The sequence below is a fragment of the Vombatus ursinus genome, unplaced genomic scaffold (genome assembly GCF_900497805.2).
Source record: "Vombatus ursinus unplaced genomic scaffold, bare-nosed wombat genome assembly UNPS02014781.1, whole genome shotgun sequence".
NCBI classification, from domain to species: domain Eukaryota; kingdom Metazoa; phylum Chordata; class Mammalia; order Diprotodontia; family Vombatidae; genus Vombatus; species Vombatus ursinus.
Window position 1 is genome coordinate 10,293,544 of NW_020954559.1, and position 16,015 is coordinate 10,309,558.

Genomic DNA, 16,015 nt, shown 5'->3' on the forward strand with positions numbered 1-16,015 from the left:
TTGATCTCCACTCTCTCAAAAAATAACAATGACCCTTTACAGACCCTCCTACCTTGTCTAACCACCATTATATTTCTTTCCATATTTTTTTACAGCCAAATAGCTCATACTTGTGCCTCCACTTCCCCAACACCAGCTTCCTCCTTAATCCTGGATAATCTAGCTTTTCACATTCACAGAACCTACAAGTTAGAAGGGACCTCAGAATCCATCAAGTCTAACAAGAATCCCATTTACAACATTCTTGACAAGTAGTCATCCATTCTCCACTTGAAGTTCTCCAAAAGGTGAAATCTTCTATCTTTTTGAATAACTCATTCCACTTTTGGATAGTGCTAATTGTTAGGGAATTTTCCTTATATTGAAGTGATATCCACCTCTGGGGTCAAGCAGATGAAGTCTCATCCTCTCTAACACCTGATTTGGAGTCCCCGTGTCCTGATTAGTGGTGGCCTCAGTTGCCTGGTATGTCTACATCTACTCTTCACTCTCAGGCCAATTTCTGGCTAGGCACCATGTGGCCTGAAATGTACCCCTCCTCCCTTTCAGGTTCTGAAACTGAAATCAAACCATTGCAAAGGATATATCCCACTTCTCTTTTTTGGCCTCACTCATCATCAGTTAAGTGTACAGAGCAAAATATCTGGCTTTTTTTTTATTTTAATAGTATTTTATTTTTTCTAATTACATGTAAAGACAATTTTTAATATTCATTTTTATAAAATTTTGAGTTCTAAATTTTCTCCCTCCCTCTCTACCCTTTCCCATCCCTAAGATGGTAAATTGATATAGGTCATATGTATGTGATCATGTAAAACCTATTTTTATTAGTCATGTTGTGAAAGAAGAAACAGTTTACAAAAAAAAATACAATTTAAAGCAAAATATCTTTCTGTGGCTATCCTTTCTATTTGTTGTTGAGTCATTTTCAGTCCTGTTTTACTCTTTGTGACCCTGTTTGGAGTTTTCTTGACAAAGATACTGGAGTGGTTTGCCATTTCCTTCTCCAGCTCATTTTACAGATAAGTAAACTAAGGCAAACTTGTGTAAGGTCACATGGCTGGTGAGTCTCTGAGGCCGGATTTGAAATCATAATGAGTCTTTCTGATTCCAAGCCTAATGCTCTTTCCACTGCTCCACCCCGTTGCCTCATCCTTTTTGTATTTATATCCTAAAAGCTTAACACATTGCTTGGTATATAATAAACCCTTAATAAATGCTTTTTCACTCATTTTTTCATTCATTCCTTATAGTCATCATTATGTTTTTTTGAAAAGCAGTTGAGCATGCCTACCTACAAAGTGCTAAGTCTACAAAATATGTTCGCTCTGTACCTGGTTCTATAGAACCTCTGCCGTGGTTCTATTAACAACAGAAATATGTGTTATATTCTCTCTAGCAAAAATCGGTCATTGCAAGTTATATGAGTCCAATCGCCTTTTAACAAAATTTAGTTTATTGTTGTCATTCAATCCCTTTTCCATATGGCTGCACAAGATCGCTATCATGCTGCTCCTAAGTCTTCTCTTCTACAAACTAACCTTTCTTAGTTTTTTTTTTTTCTTTACTGACTTTTGTACATCTAATCTTTCACCACCATCACCACCCACTCTTTCTCTCTCTATGACTAATTTCCTCTGAGGTGGCTTCACAATGGTAGGTCAGGGTTTCGACAGATGAAAGACAGCTGCTACATCTCTCTACTCTCAAGGTCCTAGGAGTACCTTTTTGTGGGTGATTATTCCTACCAAAGCTTTAGTCAGTAAGTCAGTAAACATTTATTAAATGCCTACTATGTGCTATACACTGTGCTAATGGCAGGGGATAAAAAAAGAGGCAAAAGACAGTTCCTGCTCTCAAGGAGCTCACAATCTAATATAAAAACAAACTACATACAGAATAAATAGGAAACAATTAAGAGAAGAAAGTCACTAGAATTAAGAGGAGAGTTGGGAAAGGCTTCAGGTAGAAGATGGGATTTTAGTTGGGAGTTGAAGTGTTGCGATCTGAGAGGTTGAGACCCCTCAAAGACTGGAGTACTGGACGGGGTCGTCTGGAATGAATTCACAGACTCAAGCATTCTTTAAGTCAAGGTGGCAAAGATTTATTGTTACGCTTTTCAGCGAGCAAGGATTCTTAAGGAACCTGTAAGAGAATGAGGATGGAGGTAGAGTTTATATGGAAAAGGGCATGGGAAAGGAATGCCAGGGATACTGATGAGGTAATCCAAAGGTCCAGGTGTCTTTGGGAGCTGTGGATGGGAAAGTACAGGGAGTATACCAGACGGAGGGAGATGACAGAGGTATGGATCTTTGGAGTCTGGCAGGAGGAAGAGTCCTTGGGCCAGCCAAAGACTAAACTCCTTGGGCTGGGCAAGGCACCTCTCTCTGTCTTCATGAGAGAATGCTCTGCAACAAAGGAAAGCTTTCTCACAAGACAGGAACTTGCTAAGGAATTGGAAGGCTTCCAGAGACACGATCTGAGGGCTGGGGCCTGAGCAGCCCAGCACTCTCTCACCCAGTTTTGTGTAGCTGCACCAGGAAAAGAGATAAGGGTTGTGCTGGGGCCCATGCATGAGTAATTGCTAGGCACAGTGTCCTTGGGCTGGGGAGAAATTGTCACAGACAGTGTTTCTGAGGCTAGGGAGAAATTGGGGCCCAAGTGCAAGCACAAGCACCCAAGCACCTCATCATTAGGAAACTAGGCTAGGCAGTAGGTGGAGATGAGGAAAGCATTCTAAGCACAGGGGATGGCTGGAGAAAATCCTTAAGGGGAGATATAGGGTGTCTTGTTCCAGGAATAGCCAGGACCCAGTGTCACTACGTTAAAGAGTCCTGGTGGGTATAAGGTTTAAGAAGACTGGAGAGATGTATGGGGAGGGAGAGAGGAACTAGGTTATGAAGGGCTTTGAATGTCAGAGGACTTTATATTGAAACCTAGAGATGATAGTTAGCCACTAGAGATTATTGAGTATCAGGGTGACATGGTTGGACCCGAATTTTAGGAAAATCATTTTGGAGGATGGAGGATGGAAGATGGGTTAGAGTGGGGAGAAACTTGAGGCAGACAGGCAGACCCACCCACAAGTTACTTAAATAATTTAATAATCTAGCTTGAGGTTTTCCTTTCAACAAATCAGCCATTGACACTCAATTTACCTTAACCAAAACATTTACTGAAAATAGGAACAAAGTGGTAGAGGGATAGGAAAGGAAAAAAAAATTTGTTAAGAGTCTAATATGTGCCAGGCTCTGTACTAAGTGCTTTACAAATATTATTTCATTTAATCCTCCCAACAACTCTGGGAGGTAGGTGCTTTTATGATCCCCATTTTCCAGTTGAGGAAACTGAGGCAGACAGGTTAAATGATTTGTCCATGGTCACACAGCTAGTAAGTATCTGAGGCTGGATTTGAAGCCAGGTCTTCCTGACTCCAAGCCCAGAGCTCTATCTACTGTGCCACCTAGCTGCCAAACACATAATATTTCTACAACATTGTACCCATAAACCTGGGTCACATTCTCCCATCAACACACAGAGAATGGGTACACACTAAAGTCTCAGAATAGTTAAGAATGTATAGGGAATACATGTGACCAGGGCAATGTACAATTCTGGGATTGTAAACTTCAGTAATGCTCTTTTCTGTTTCAGGAATTGCTCCTAAAAAATTCCTTGATGAGTATAATCTCTACGTGAATAAATGCTTCCACTGCTAAGCAGAACTAAGCTATACTCTGCTGGAAATCTTGCCAGACAAGGCATCTCAGCTGGACTGATTGATCTGCTGGGCCACAGATACACCTCTTCTAAGCTGTTTCTCTGGTCAGCCGGCCCTCTTCAATGGTAACTCTTCTATGTCCTAGATGATACCTTCAGCTGAGGTAGTGGTATGGTCTTTTAGGAAAAAGTAGGAACCCTTATCCTAAATCAGAGGAAAGCGCTCCAGCTTTACTCATTTGACAAAATTCTTATTTCTTATGCAAATGAAACTTTGAAGCATAAAACGTTGAAGTTCACTTCGTCCGGTATTCACTCCAAAGTTCTATGTATGGCTTGTCATTCGCAAATAAGCAACTGCTATCTCAGAACATTAAGGCAGACAACTCAGCAGCTCTTTTCTTAGAACCCTGAAGCAGACTTCTAACTCAGACAAATTAATGGCATACCATAGCTTCCAGTTATCTGAATATCCTGGTCATGTCCATCTAGACTCCAACTTATCAGTCTAAAATGTGCTTTCCAGAACTGAACACAGTACTCCAAAGATGGATAAACAAGGACAGAGTATAATATAAATCACCTCCCTCAATTCTGGATACTATGCTAATAAAGCCAACCTAATAAAACTGACATTTACATGCTGTTTGACCAATATCTCTGAGCCTCAGTTTCCTCATCTGTAAAACAGGATAACACCTCAAGCATCTGCCTGACCAAACTAACCTGAGGATCAAATGAAATAATGTATGTACAGGACCTTGCAAAGCGACAACCATGATTATTCTGAGCTCTGACTTCATCTCAGAGATGTAGAGGGAATTTGGATAAAAAGCACAATCCACAGAAGCATCTTTAGTGAAAAAAAAATCAAACTCCTTGACCTGCATGAGGGAGTTTTAAAAGGTTATTCACATAGCTCAAGCTTTTAATGATAAATATTTCCACTGGAATGAAGTCTAGCTACAATTTTATATCAATAATCTGCAGAAAAAAAATATTTCTTAGGTTTAATTTTTGTTCTTAGCTTATTCTCCTCTTTCCTTTCCTTTTCTGCTCAAAAGGGCAGAGGTTATCTCTGCTCTTAAAAGTAATCTGTAGCGTATTTATATTTCCAAGAATAAAAGCAGAGTATCATTTAAAAAAATACCCAAGAATGGATTTGTGATGAAAGAACTTATTTTAGGCAAGCCAAAAAGAGATGAGGTGCTATAATCTAAGGCAGGAAAGAACGGATCAGGCCAACATCCCTTCGTGACTTCATTGTAGATCACCAGCTCCTCAAGCAACAAACTCCAGAACAATCTTTGACTGGTCCCTATCCTTCATTTTACATAAACTGGTCCATGAGCAAGACCTATGATTTCTTCCTTCAGAGTATTGCTCATGCACATCTCCTTTCTGCCAAGAGGTCTAACTTCTGGTCATCCTCACACACAGACTATTGAAAAGTCTTTTCCTAGTGAATTCCTGGAACTAAGACCAGAATCTGGTCTTAGGGGTGGGGAACTTCCAGGTCCTTGAGCACAACCTTTTGACTGAGTCCAAGTTTTACAGAACAAATCTTTTTATTAAGGGGATTTGTTCTGTGAAGTTTGGATTCAGTCAAAGTGCCACACTTGAGGACCTAGAGGGTCACATGTGGCCTTGAGGCTGCAGGTTCCCCACCTCTGGACCAGACCCACTGAGGTCTATACTTAGAAATTTGGAATATTAGAAATGGAAGGTAGAAAGACTTACACTTACTGATGTAAAGTGAAATGAACAGAATGAGGAGAACGTTATATATAGTAACAGCAATATTGTATGATGATCAACTGTAAATGGCTTGGCTATTCTCAGCAATGCAATGATCCAAGACAATTCTGAAGGACTTAATGATGAAAAATGTTATCCATCTTCAAAGAAAGAACTGGTGGAGTCTAAATGCAGATCAAAACACACTTTTTCTTTACTTTATCTTTTTGGGGGGTTTTTTGCCTGTTTTCTTTCACAACATGCACATGCGTAATCTATTTCAAATTGCTTCCTTTCTAAAGCAGGGGAGAGGGGCAGGAAGGAGAGAATCTGGAGCTCAAAAATTTTTAAAAGAATGTTTAAAATTGTTTTTGCATGTAATGAGAGGGAATTTAAAAAAAAAAAGGAAAAAAAAAGAAATGAAAGGAATTTTGTATATTTAGCATAATCTCATGACTTTACGGATGAAGAAACTGAGGCCCAGAGAAGCTATGTGATTTATCTGTGGTCAGCTAATTAATGGCAAAGCTAGAATTCACACCTTCTAACTTCTAGTCTAATACTCTTTTAGGGCTGGGGAACCTGCATCCTCGAGGTCACATGTGGTCTTCTAGGTCCTCGGGTGTGGCCTTTTGACTAAGTTCAAGTTTTACAGAACAAATCCTTTTATTAAGGGGATTTGTTCTGTGAAGTTTGGATTCAGTCAAAGGGCCACACCCGAGGACCTAGAGGGCCACAGGTGGCCTTGAGGCTGCAGGTTCCCCACCCTTGAGAGTTTTTCCCCTATGCTATGTTGATTCCCTTTGACCACTGCCAAAGCTGTCATAAGAATAGTAAGTGTAAAGCTGAGAGAGACATCAGAAACCATCTAGAGAGACCATCCCTTCTCTTTCTAATCTATACTCTGACCTCTTTTATTCTCAGACAAATCTACTTTTTACCCCTGTGTTAGACGGGCTAATTTCTTTGTATTGTCAAGGTGCCGTTGTATGAGACTGCCTTATCAACATTTTATATATCCCCTAGTGCCTATAAAATAGTACCTACTTACTATAGATATTATTAAATATTTGGGGCACTGAATCAAATGTGTAACCCAGGGCTCAAGCTTAAACAGTTGCATAAAATTCTCCCCATTGGTAAAGAAGCATCCATGCCTCAGGAGGGGCAGAGTTGGTGACATCTTGGGAGTGGAGAGATCCTGGCCTTCTGACAAGAACAGAATAAGTCAGTCTCATGGCCCTAATTTCTTGCTCCCCTCCAGACAGCAAAGTCTTGCTTAGAGAGGGGCTGAGAAGATTCCAAAGATATCTACCTATTCATGCCTCCCTATGAGCTAGGGACAAACCTAGACAAACCCATGTGGACTTACATAACCAGTATTGGTGACACATACACCTTACAAATACAGTTGTATCTGTTCATATTTTACTGTCTTTCCATTGCTTAGATGAAGAAGTTTGATATATGGTGATTAAAAAGAATGTGGGAGCACCCCCCTCAAAACTCTACATAAAATCAATATACATTGATTGATCAATACTGATTGAATGAAAATGAGCCAAAGCTTGTAGAACGGCTCACTTAGCTTAAATTTAAATAAAGTTTTGTTGTATTTGAAAATGTAAAAAACATTCTTAGCTCACATGCTAAGAATATACAAAAACAGGCCAGATTTTGGCCCTCACTAGTAGTTTGTGGGGAAATTGTGTGGCACAGTAGATAGAGCATTGGGCCTGGATTCAGGAAAATCTGAGTCCAAATCCAGCCTCACACACTTACTAGCTGTGTACTCCTGGGCAAGTTATTTAACGACTATTTGCCTTAGTTCTTCATCTGTAAAATGGGGACACACGGGAAAAAGAAATGGCAAACCACTCCAGTATCTTTGCCAAGAAAACATAGAGTCAGACACAACTGAACAACTGAACAACAAGTAGTTCATGGACCCTTGGGCTAGAGCAGAGGTGGGGAACCTGCGGCCTCAAGGCCACCTCTAGGTGCTCAAGTGCGGCCCTTTGACTGAATCCAAACTGCACAGAACAACAGGACCTAGAGGGCCACATGTGGCCTCAAGGCCGTAGGTTCCCCACCCTTGGGCTAGAGTGTCCAAGTGAGTCAACCACAGTTTAGGGATGGGGAAGTGGGTTACGAAAGTAATAGGAGGATCTTAGGCTAAGAGACAAAATTCTCTTCCAGGGATAGGAGTAATCTAAGCATAGTGGAGTGAGACCTTGGGCCCAGAGAGGATCATGGGACAAGGTAGGCTTGGGAAGTTCTAATTAGATAGGATAATTTACTGTTTAACACTCTGAGACTAGGTAGATTTATTTTATTCCCACTTCTAAAAACTTTACCCGGGCATAGTACTGATGGATAGATAAATATCATTTATGTATGTAGCTATATCTACATATGGATATATGTAGATTTTCCCTTGTAAGTAGGCTGATCTGAGGCTTCAGGTTTAGAACTAGAAGAAAATGAGACACAGAGTTTGTTAATTTAGTTACAGCATAGAAAGGATATTTCTTACAGATACGTCACTGGTTCAGGGAGATGGCACCCCCTTCATCTTCATATGGAAAAAACATCCGGTCATCAAGATTCTTGGACATGGTGATTTGCATGGCAATGGAGCCTCTGCCAGATCTGAGGGTCACTGACTCTTCATAGGCTAACCTTTTATGCCGCAGGTTACTGGGAAGCTGCATCAGTGGCTCAAGTCTTGACCCCTGAATCAATTAAATGTTAGGGATGGATGCCCTGTCTTTTAGAGAAACTATTCTATCCTAGGTGGCAAAGCTGTAAGCAACCAGGAAGCAGTTTCAATGGCTTGAACCTTTGTGCCCTGAATGAATCAAGTCCCAGGGATAGTTTCCTTGTCTTTTATGGAAGCAATTAGGCTAGCTGACATAGCAGATGTTGCTCCAACCATACTGTGGGATTGGAAGGCCAGATTTTGATTGAGAAGCTAGCCCCTCCAATCCTAAGAGTTTGTGAACAGCAGAAACCACTGGAGACTGTATGAGTACTAGAGGGAAGAAACGTATTGAATTGGGAAGTGGGAAATGTTCAGCATACCCCACAATAAGCAGGGGAGCTGGCAATAGGAGAGCAGATGCCCCAGAAGGAAGGAACACCAGCTAGGAGATCCTTAGCACTGGACTTCCAGAACAAAGGCTGAGTAGGTAGATCATGCATGAGGATTGTCAGGGTCTCCAAAATCCCCGAGACTACAAACTGAAGAAGGTTATTTCTCCATATTCCTATCTCCTCTTTCTCTTTTTCTCTCCTTGGAGGGTGTTTATTTCTTGAAATTTATCTCTGTTATTGTTGTTGTTGTTGTTTTTAAGTTTGTTTATCTCTCTGCGTTTGTCTTTTAAGGTAGCTATAATAAAAGTAGCTAACCATTGCATTGCTAATCTATGTGTCTCATTGCACAAGTGCAGCAGAGAGGGGCCATTAGGGAGCGCCTGGACAGAGAGAGGGGTTTGCCGTTGTAGTATTTGCCAGGTTGAGAGTGAGGAGCAGGGAGGAAGGGAAGTTGGGTAACTGAGAGCTTAGCACAGAAGAAAAAAAGAGAGAAAAAATAATTTATCCCATTTTAAGACTAATGTGTGCCCGCGAAACCTTTATTTGGGGCCACTCTTCTATCTAGAATGTTCCCAGTAGAAATAAGGCCCCTCCTGGTTCTTTCTATCTCATCAAAATAAAACACTATTAACCATGCCATTTTTACAAAATGGGAACTGGGAGCTTAGTGAGAGATAACCAGTAATCAGAATCTAGAAAATGTTATGTGTTAAGGAATCATGAGAAAGTCCTTGACTATTGTAATGCACTGAGCAGGAGGAACAGGCACTTGTAACTAGAGCTAATTTAATCAATGTCCTTCAGAATGACATAGTTTCTTTTGTCTCAGGCCTGGTAAGTGTTGCCTGTGAGCATTCCATTTACCAGATCACAGATTTAGAGCTGAAAAGGTCAAATCCAACCCCCTTCATTTTACAGGTGAAGAAATTGAAACAGCAAGAGAAGTGACTTAACCATGTAAGAGAGGTGGGATTTGAACCTGGGCCCCCCAACTCCAAATCCAGCACACTTTCCACTATAAGCTGAAATTTAGTTATTACTACTTTAAAGAAACTGGATCCAGTTAGATTTAATTTTGATGAATCTAAAAGTTTTCTCACTAAGACAGGAGGCTAGAAAGGCCAGACCAACATGCAAGAAAGCTGTAATCAATCAATCAATCAATCAATAATCATTTTTTAAGCATCTGCTATGTACTAGGTTAGGTGGTGCAATGGATAAAATGCTGGACCTGGAGTTAAGAAGACTCATTTTTCTGAGTACAAATCTGGCCTCAGACACTTACTAACTGTGTGACTCTGGGTAAGTCATTTAACTCTGTTTGCTTCAGTTTCCTCATCTGTAAAATGAGCTAGAGAAGGAAACAGTAAACCATTCCAATATCTTTGGCAAGAAAATCCCAAATGGGGTCATGAAGAATTAGAAACAACTGAACAACAACAAAAATGTTTTAGGTACTGGGGATGTCATGCACACTGTATGTACGTTACAGATACAAAATAAGGGAGAAGGAGGTGACATTTGCAGTGATCTTTCAAAAAACACTAGGGATTCTAAGAACCTGAGGTGAAGAGAGACTACATTCCAAGTATGGGGAATAGTGTGTGAAAAAGTCAGGGAGATAGGAGTAGGGTTGCCTTGTTTGATAATATAGTTGTCATGGCTGGACCATAGAGTATATGAAGATAAGTAATGTACAAAGTGTTCTGAAAGTCTTAAAGCTCTTTTAAGAAATTAAAGTTTTTAAAGTCCATGAGACTTTTGGGACACCCTATTTAGTAAGTATGGAAGCACAGAGACCTCAACTGTGTTATATAATATTGAGAAATATTATTAGTACAGTGTTGTGGTCTGAAATCTTTGGTCTCAGTTGAATCAAAGACCTAATCAGTCTTCTTTGAATAGAAAATAACACATTTCAGGGAGATATCTTAATTCCTTGACTAAAGACATTAGAGAGAAGTTCTGTTTTTCCCCTCCCTCCTTTTTTCAATGAGGTTCAAACTGAGGGCAGAAATATCTTTTTGATTAATATAATTTAGAGAGGTATCCTCATGTCACTGCTCTTTTGTAATCCAGAGAAGCCTGTGGACCTCTTCTCAGAATAAAGTTAAGTGCTTAAAATAAAATATATAGGATTACCAAGGAAAGCATTTATATTAAAATACAATTATCAATTTTTTTAAAAGTTCATGGACCCCATATTAAGAATCCCTGAGGGACTGGTTAAGGAGGGAATCAATTGCCCTCTCCTCCATTAGCATTCCTGTTGTTCTGTTCGGTAATTCAAAATCCATAACTTAAACTTTATAACTTTTTGCTTTACTTTGCTATGAAGTTTTATCTTTTGTTTCAGGGTTAGGATGAAAAGTAAGATGGACATAGCTTGGAGAGTAAGGGAATTCTGATTAGCAAAATGAAGTTCTATCCATCTGAAGCATACAAGTGAAATTTCTTGTATGTTAATGATTGTTCCTGATTGGACTAAAAGGCAGAGTATAGAATTTTTCCTCCACAGCAGTGGCATATAATAAGCAGAACACAAGTGTTGTGGTTGACTGAAGTGGGACAAATATTTGAACAAGCAAGGAAAGAATAGGAGAGGTAAGATCAAGAGCCAGTGATTGGAACTAAGGTTAGGACAAGGGGAAGTCAAGGTTCAGGATGAATGCTGAGACTGCAGTTTGTCCTTTGTTCTCAAAGAGGACCGTGACATCGGGAAGATGATGTCAAGCTTTTCAAGTGAATTGGATTTAAGGGAGCAAGGGCTATGAAAAGTCACCAGTCTCACTTTCTCCTCCAGAGCCATCTGGGTCCAGGGGTAAGACATAGATCTGGATGACTAGAGATGGCCCCCGAAAGCTAAGATTATTCATTAGAGCAAGAAATCAAAGTGGGGATGAACAGAAGTCAGAGGAAGCTGAAGGTGAGTGCCTATTCTTTATGGCAAGAGGAGCAAACAGTTGCATGGTTGAGAAAGTATGGAAATCAGAGTTGCTGAGAAAAAACCACCAAGGCAAGGACTGGGTTGTGGTCAGAAGCAGCAGTGATATATACAAGATAGGTGATATTTGGCTAACAGAGATTTCCAGCCATGTGCCTACTTTTAACTGTTGCAAAGGGCTTTGAGGTGTACCATCCAAGCCTTACAAGGCCTAGGATAGAATTTTTTAAAAATTTCTTTTGTATTACATATTTGATAATCACTAATAGACATAAACATACAGAAAGCTTGGAAAAAGAGGATTGTAGATGAAACCGAACTTATTTCATGAAGTTTTTTTTAGATGGTAGTAATTGGAGGCTTTATTTAACTCAAATAAAAATGTGCAAAATATTTTACTCATTTTCTTCACTCCTCTAGTCAAGCATTTGGATTGGTAATTTTGGTGGCTAGCTGAGCCGCTCTCTCAACAATGACTTTCCAATTCTTGGAGGACACATTGTGAGCAATTTCAGCACAATAAGATTTATGGCACATCAGAAGCACTTCTAGCTCTTTGAAATTGTGTACCAAAAACTTCCTGAATCCACTTGTCTTCTTATTGCTTCCATAACCAATATTGGGCATCAAGATCTGGCCCTTGAATCGTCTTAGCACCCTGTTGTCAGTGCCTCTTGGTTTACACCAGTTTCTCTTGATCTTGACATATCTGTCGGACTGGTGCTGGATGAACTTCTTGGTCTGCTTCTTGATGATTTTAGGCTTTACGAGAGGTCTGAGGGCAGGCATGGCGCCAGCGAAAGAGATAGCGGCTCTTCCACGGGAAGCGCTGACAGAAAGAGAGAGAGCTTCATGAAGTTTTTTAAAGTATATATTAAATTTAATACAACAGTACCAACCCTGGTCCATCTGCTCTTTTCTTCATTGTCTTCTTCCTTAGAATGGTACTTGAACTCTTTATTTTTTGTATGCTTACAGTAGTTGTTCTTCCAACTGGAAGCTCTGGATTTTGGCTATGATATTCATGAGTGTTTTCAATTTGGGGTTACTTTTAGGAGATGGTTACTTGGATTTTTCCTCTTTTTTTATGTGCTTGACAAGCATAAAAAATGAATAATTCCATATACAAAGAAGAACAGAAAATGAATTTATGAAAAATTTATCAAACTGTGACTCTCTGCTATATGCAGTTTAGCTTTTTTTTTTTATATTTCAAATTTAACCTGGTAGTTCCAAAACTGCCCAACTTGTCTGTGTCTCCTTCTAAGCTCCCCTTCCATTTTCTTCCATATATTTTTAAATATTTCATCTCTGTTCCTTTCTTTTTTTGGTTTAGCTATTAGTGCACCTCCCAGTCTCTCCCACCCAAATTAGATAAAGAAATAAAGGCCCTCCATTGCAACAAACAAATGTAGTCAAGCAAAACAAACCCACCTATCAATTGTGTCAGAAAACATAAATCTCATTCTACATCTCTAATTACCAACTCTCTGCCAAAAGGCAGGAAGCATGATTTATCCTAAATCTCCTGGAGTTATCTTTGGTCACTGCATTAATGAGAGTTCCCAAGCTTTTCACAGTTGTTTTCCTTTATAATGTATTTGACATTGTATAAGTTGTTGTTCTGGTTCTGCTCATTTCACTCTGCATATAAATCCTCTCAATCCATTCCTTTTGTCATTTCTTACAGAGCAATAATATTTCACTATATTTATCTACCATAATTTGTTTAGCCATTCCCTAACTGATAGGCTACCCAGTCACTTTGTTTCTAGATTTTTGATACAACAAAAAGGGAGGTAGGGGAGGATGTGAAAAAGAGAGAAAGGAATGAGCATTTCTACACTCCTATGCACGCCACACACTCCGCTAAGTGCTTTTTAGAAATATTAACTCATTTGATCCTCAAAAGAACCCTACAAGGTATGTGCTATTATTATTCCCACTTCACAGTTGAAGAAACTGAGGAAAATAGAGGTTAAGTGACTTGTCCAAGATCACATAGTCCGTAAGTATCTGAGGTCAGATTTGAACTCAGAATGTTTGGACCACTTCACATTTCTCTACCAATAGTGTATTTGTGTGCCTTTCCTTCCACAGACTGTCCAACGTTATTGCAACTTTCTTTATTTGTTGTCTTTGCCAGTCTGATGGGTATATGATAGAAGCTCAGAGATGTTTTAAGTTTATATATGTATATGTGTATACATATATATATATATATATATATATATATATACTTGTATATATCTTATTACTAGTGATTTGGAGCATTTTTCCATTTGGCTGTTGATAGCTTACTTTTCTTTTTTGAAAACTGACTGCTCATTATCCTTTGTCCATATATCTATTAGGGAATGATTCTTGTTCTTATGCATTTCTATTAATTCCCTGTATATCTTTGATATAAGGTTTTTATCAGACAAATTTACTATAAAGATTTTTTCCCCCAGTTAATCTTTTTCCTACTAATTTTAGCTACAATGACTTTGTCCAAAAACTTTTTGTTTGTATGTAATCTAGTTGATTCTATTTTCACTTTGCTTTTAAGTTCTTTTTTTCCCTTTCTGCTTGTAATAGATATGGACAGTTTTCTTTAATGACTCCTTGAAATACAGTAACTGAGATTTTTTTGTTTTTTGGTGTGGGGTCATAGTTTTCAGGGAGTCTAGTGATGTAAGCCTAAATTATCTTGCCTTGACTTAATTTATAGGTTAGTTCTTTTTCATAACAGATATTCTTTGAATTTTTCAGGATTATTCTTACTTTGTTCTAATGTTTCTTGTTTTCTCATTAAATCATTGAGTTCTGTGTATTCCATTCTATTTTTCAGGGAGTCAAATACTTGGGGCATGTTTTCCAGTTTCTAAGTTATTTATTCTCTTTCCATTTTTCCTCAAGGATTCCAAATTAATTATTTATCTTTTGCATTATTTCTTCTCTGCACTCTTGGAATCATTGTTTCCAAGGCAATTTTTTTTTCCAAAATGTCTCCTTAGACTTCTTGTGGAAGCTCTACCTGTACTTATTTTGGAAGTACTCTTTTCTTCTGCTTATTTCTTGGCTCTTTTTTTCAAGCTTGAGGACTGGATTGGGACTTTTGTATCAGGGTCAGCCTCTACTCCTGTCCTGAATTTTTGGATGGGGTATGGAGGCCCTGGCTGAAGCCTTCCCTTTGTGGTCCGGATGTATGCCACAGTTCTGATGGGGAACCTGAGTCCTATTCTTTCTCTCTGCCTTCTTTCACAAACCTGGCCTGGGACTGGGAGGTAGGCTCAGATTTTGGATCAAATCCCATTCTGACTCAATCTCTGTGTTCATTCTGCCTTTGTTTCCTGGTGGCTTTGACTCCATCTCTGCCTCCTTCTCCTTATACAATTGTCTGCCAGGATTTGCCTTTATCCGTTGCTGCAGGTCTAACAAGATATGGGAACTAGTGTTGGCCTCTGGCCTCTTAGAGATCTGCAAAGTATACATTCTCTTCATGGGACCTCCATTCCATCTTTTTGAACAATGTGATAGAAGTATTGGATTTTTCTCCCTAAAATGATTCCAAGATACCAGAGCTGAAATTCTACTGGTTTCAGGTCCTCCTGGCACACCCCAACCAGAATGCCCACAATCTTCTTGCTACCTTCTTATACAGTCCTGGACTGTGTGAAGGAGTTTGCTGGTCTTTCCCTTTGGTTTTATTGACCATTGTTTCATCTGGCAGCCTCTTTTCATCCTTTCTAGGGAGTTTCTTAGGGGAGTTGGGCTCCATTTTAAATTTCTATGTCACTGTTTTTACTTGAAAACAAAGAATTTTATCATCTTTCTTCCCCAAAGAATTCTTTAAGCTTAATGTCTTCAGTGTGGCCAGAGGGCTGTATGGGACAAGGATAGGAACAACCAGAAAGTTAGCACTACCTGATTAATCCATGGCCCTGAAGGTTAAGAGTTAAGATTTAGTAGTAAGGCACCAAATATAAACTAGGGAAAATCAGTAGTAAAATGTGACCAACCTTGATACATTAATAAAAGAGATATCTAAAAAGCACTCATTTATTCATTTGTTCAACCACCCAAGAATAACATATCAAGAACTTACTATACTAGATAGTATACACTATACTAGATAGTATAAGTTTGGGAGGTTGGGGGGTGGGGTGGATGAAAACAAGCATTTATGAAATGCCTGCCATGTGCCAGGCACTGTGCTAAGCATTTTACAAGTATTATCTCACTTGATCCTCCAATAACCCTGTGTGACCCACTTGAGCCCCTCATCCCCCAAAGAAGGCCAAAAACCTGGACTAGCTAATTGAGAGGATGCTTTGTGCCCTTTTGTACTGACATATCAATAATCCTTTGAGATGTTCTCTGAGTGAACCCAAAATCCTCAACAACCACAAGACTGGATTAAGCTTGTGGAGACATCCTGAGTCAGGTGCACTTCCTTGCTTCGTGGCTTTATAATCTGTGCAGCCCAACACCAAAGCAAGCTCAGTTAAGACTGCAGCTCCCACACATGCTTGC

At 39.3% G+C, this 16,015-nt stretch overlaps 1 pseudogene; it reads right to left on the minus strand.

Annotated features, from left to right (window-relative positions):
• Window positions 1-11,901: 11,901 nt before the first annotated feature.
• LOC114046316 lies at window positions 11,902-12,304 on the minus strand (annotated as a pseudogene).
• Window positions 12,305-16,015: the final 3,711 nt, after the last annotated feature.